This window comes from Passer domesticus, chromosome 3 (assembly GCF_036417665.1).
Source record: "Passer domesticus isolate bPasDom1 chromosome 3, bPasDom1.hap1, whole genome shotgun sequence".
NCBI classification, from domain to species: Eukaryota; Metazoa; Chordata; class Aves; order Passeriformes; family Passeridae; genus Passer; species Passer domesticus.
The window spans coordinates 44,125,610-44,130,401 of record NC_087476.1 but is presented as its reverse complement, the minus strand read 5'-3'; the positions used below and the strand labels follow the sequence as shown (position 1 = coordinate 44,130,401).

Here is a 4,792-nt window from a genome sequence, read left to right as displayed (position 1 = left end):
CATGGAGTGATGGGACAAGAGAGAACGCCTTGAAACTGAAACAGGGCGGGTTTAGATTAAGTATCAGGAAGAAAATTTTTACTGTGAGGATGGTGAGGCCCTGGAGTAGGTTGCCCAGAAAAGCTGTGGATGCCTCATTCTGGGAAGTGTTCAAGGCTGGGTTGATTGGATGGTGCCTTGAGCAACCATGGATGCCCCAGCCCATGGCAGGGGTTTGTAACTAGGTGATCTTCAGGTTCACTTCCAACCTAAACCATTCTGTGATTCCATGATTCTATGAAAATGAGCAGACAGAAGCTCAGCTTTGTTAAGGTCTAGCCAGACTGCCTGTAGAACTTTCTGGTCCACTGCAGCCAATATTTTAAAATCCCAGATGGAAAAGCAAGTCTTAGTTTATTGAGAAGACAGAAAACACTGAATATTATTACCTTCATTATCAAACTCAATGAAGAATATTTCAGAGGTACAATTAACTAAATATCTTTCAGATCACAATGAATCAATAAATTCATTAACACACATAGCAAACATTTTTTGAACTTGAGTGAGCAGGTATCTTTTCATGTCTCAGTGCCTGAGTAGCTGAACTTATTTTTCATAGATCTGGGGAATGCAGTTTCTGCTGGAACTTCATTGGTAAATGAAGTTTACTTCAGTTTACTCAAACTTGAATTTCAGTCCCCTTGGTACTCCCCAGTTAGTACATGCATTCACCAGCTCTAATTTTAAGTCATTATCTACAATAAAATAGAGTAAGAGAAGGGCAGCTAAACAAACATGGGACGAAAGTAGGAATCACACAATATGAAACAAGCTATAAGGAAGAAAAGGTAAAAAAAAAAAAAAACAACAAACAAACAAAAACCAAAACAACCCCATCCCAGTTGATTTCTGAGCTAAATAAATGTTTTATCTCTATTTTGAAGACTCTTTGCAACTTAATGTCACCATGTCGTTACAGCTGAGGTTTATGGCCATTTTGTGGCTTTTCCTTTAATTCAAAGACAAAGTTCTGAACCTTTCTCTTAAACACTCCTGTTGCCTTCTTCCAAAATCCTTCTCAAAACACCAAAATTCCAACAATTTCTGTTGCATCCTTCTGCTCTCTTGTCATAATGCCTTCAGAATCCACTGCAAAAATTGTGGTCTATCAGGTGAAGAGCTATGAGTACCCTTCTACATTCCTACTGCTACTTTTTTTTCTATTAAGTGAAAATTACAATATGGTTATTTAAGAAACTGGACCAGTTTTTCATCCCATTTGTTTGGGATAGATAACTAACCCTTCCTATTACTGTTACTATTACTATTACTATTACTATTACTATTACTATTACTATTACTATTACTATTACTATTGTATTGTCACTTTAAAACATTTTATTATTATCATTGTCTGGAAAACCCCATAGAAGAGATTATCTTTCTATATTTACCTTCTAGAGAGAGGTCCTTTACTCTGTTTGTCTTTTTCCCTAAAGATGAGTATAGAGATTACTACTACTATTAAAATCTAAAATAACCACCCTTCCTGACTCATTACTGAGTTTTCTGCCTTTTCTCACTATAATACGTGGCTGATGAAATATGTTTTTCTGGCAGTATGGTTTTTGAGCCTTCTGGTTTCATGAAAAAATTTGGTGTTTCAACAGTTTGTTGTCTGGAGAAGGAAGCATCTCTTCTGGTGTCAATTTAAGGTGGTCATCACAGTCTGAAACAAACATGTGAGACTTTGCTCATCAAGCCTTTGTGTGATACACACCAGAAGGTCCCGGACCAGGAAGATCCCTTCTTGACTAAGTGTTAGATCATAGCCTTGGTTTGTGACAAAGACACAATGGAGACACGGGGTGTTTAAAAGATGTGCTTCAAAATGCAGGACAGTGGTTGGGAAGCAGAGAGTGACTTATTTTTTTAGGTGGGAAATTATTGCTTTCCTAACTAGAAGTCAAAGTAGAAAAATGTGATGCCTTTTTCCTCCCCCCCATCAAGTTCTAAAGTAGTTATGGGAATATTACAACTTGGGCAAAATTCTTCAGTTGTGTTATCTATGTTGGTTTATTTTTCAGGATTTTAAAGCCCATAATTCCTTCTTTTTCTTGACTAAAAATTATGTCACCCATAATAAAGCTATAATATCTTTTTGGTCATTACTTCTCAGTGGGGAAAGCATAGGAAATTTTTAAAGAGAAAACTGTTCATCTTTATACTGTTAAAATGTATAGATATTACATAGTAATTCTAATATTTCCCACTGAAAAAAAGGGATCTGTTCTCTTAGTCACTGTACAGTCTTTGGGTAAATCTTTCCAATAAGTGAAACAACAAGGAAGGGGACAGAAGAAAAACCACTGATAACAAGAATACTTCTGCCTATTCTGCCTATATGCATTTTGCAATTACAAAATGGGGTTACTTTTACTTAATGGAAGAACTAATCAGATTTAAACATGTGAAGAAGAGAGTGGCAGAAACACTTCTGGGCATACACATATATTTCTCATGTGAATCTGGTCTAAGACACCTTGACCAGAGAAAATGTCTATTTTTTTTTTCCCTTAAAACATTTGAATCACATCAAAAAGTGTTAGCATATATGCATAGGATTGAAAGTGTATAGGTTTGGATTTTTTTGGGTCTCTTTTCTTCACATTACACTGTGGTAACATTCTTCCTCTCTTGTGTCAGCACTTTTGGTTTTCACTCTTTGTGAAAGTTCCTCATTTTACAAATGAGTAGAGTCTATTTGCCTTGTAAAACAATGCCCATGATGAGACCATTTTTTTGCAGGCATGAAGCAATCTGTTTTCGATTTTGAGAATGAGGGATTTTTATTATCTGTTTAAAGAACACTCTCTGGTTGCTTACTTTTTTTCCCTGGTGCATCAATAACACTAATAAAAAGGAGCAGATTAAGATTTGGCTTGCGCTGGAGGAACAAACAAAAACATCTCACATGGATACTTGGTATTCAGAAATGCTGCTTTTTCTTTCCACTTTTGCAGAAAGTTTCTTTTCTTTCGTAACATCTAATGAAATACTACACCAAAAAAATAAATAACAGATTTTTTTTTCCCAGAAAATGCTGTTCACAAACATCAAGGAGTAAACACTTTGTGTCTAATACCTTCACTGAGAACTTCGGTCTTGATGATCTGAGAAGATCTGCAAAAGATCTGAAAAAGGCTATGAGTGACTATGTTTATCATATTGATAATTTTCATGCTATTTTGTGTTCCTCCTGTTTATTTTAGGCACCTGCTCTTGCATTATGTGCTCACTTTGTAAGTGTACTGGGTTGGACTGGCAGCTGCTTCACATGTAGCCCATGTGTGGCAAAATGGGACCTCACTCAATGTCAGCTGAAGAATTTCTTTTCTCTCCACTCAACAATGTGAGTAAAAGTAGAGATTGCTGAATGGAGTTTTTCCTCAACATAAGGCCTGGGGGCCTCTTAACAAAACATCTGTGAAATGAATTGTTCATGTGCAGACTAAATGTGTTGATTAAATTTCCAAAATTTTCTCTGGTCAATTAGAAAGCCACCTGTAGTGTATTTTTTCCTTAACTCACTAAGAGGCTATTGATATTCATAAGCTGCTGACTATTGGGAGCTAAATTCTGCTTTTATTTAAACAGTTCACAGTCATTTGAGTAGCTCTGCTGAAGGTCATGCATGCACTGCGATTTCTTCCATTAAGAAGGAGTGATTGTCAGCCTCATCCACCTAAAAGCAGTTTCCTCTTGACACATATGTGACTTTATGGCAACTTGCAGATCCTTGCATGTACTGCAGCTGATCAGGGGAAGTCCCTCTCTAGGATAAGGATGTAGGACAAGGTTTTGCCTTGTGACTTCCACCTGCCCAGGTGCTGGGCTCCTGATCTTCCTGGGCTCAGTTTGCAGGTGGAACCGCTCACTCACCTTACAGTGGTTAAAAGCCTTTATTACTGCCTGTGTGAAAGGAAAGTCATCAGAGTAAGAGTCTATGAGATTTTGTGAGTGCAAGAGATCAAAATCTGTTTGAAACAATGAGGACCTAAACCAGTTTTTGATACTTCCATGCATTATTTCAAAACATTGCTGTGCTTTTTAGTTTGTTGTGTTGTTCCTCAGTACAGAACGTGGCCATCAGGTAGGTCTGGAGTTTGCTGCCTGACAGGGTGGCAAAAATGGCTGGTGTTTGGTACCTCAGCCGCTCTGGAAACCAGACACTAACATTTTGGAGAAAAAGTGAAGCTATCATCCTTTCTGCCATGAGGGGTGGTTTGTGGTAGCTGCAATGTATAGACTGCCATGCAATTTACTTCTACTGGGACAGGAGCCACTGGACACCACTATGTGGATGCTGGAGCTCTTTACTCTTTAGCAGCTCCCATTCCCATGGGACAAATTCAGCCCATCACAGAGGAAAGAGTAGCGTTCCCACAGAAGTAATGAGAAATCTGAATCAGAGGCAACTGCTCTGCCCAACTTGAAGATTGCCAATGTCTCAGCACACATAACTGGGAAAGATCCAGATGGAATCAATTTCCACAATCCAGTGGGTGACATGAAGTGGAAAACATTCAAGGAGGGTAGAAAACAAATAAACAAACAAATAAACAAAAAAAAAATCAAGAAAAACTCTTCTTGTTTCTTATTGCTCAACAGTTTACTATGGTTATTGTTCCATTTTGGCCACAGACTTGTGACCCCTCTCATTTTATTTCACACTGCTTTCAATTCCCTTTTTAAAACAAAACAAAACAACTCCAAGTGTTGCTAAAGCTGTGTCAAACTTATTTATTGC

General features: G+C 37.6%; 1 long non-coding RNA gene across 1 annotated transcript; it reads left to right on the top strand.

The window, feature by feature from the left end:
• The first annotated feature begins 280 nt into the window (after positions 1-280).
• LOC135298051 (uncharacterized) lies at positions 281-4,588 on the top strand. The gene is made up of 3 exons (XR_010360018.1): positions 281-463; positions 3,255-3,394; positions 4,322-4,588. It is a non-coding gene; the product is annotated as an uncharacterized LOC135298051 (long non-coding RNA).
• The last annotated feature ends 204 nt before the right edge of the window (positions 4,589-4,792 follow it).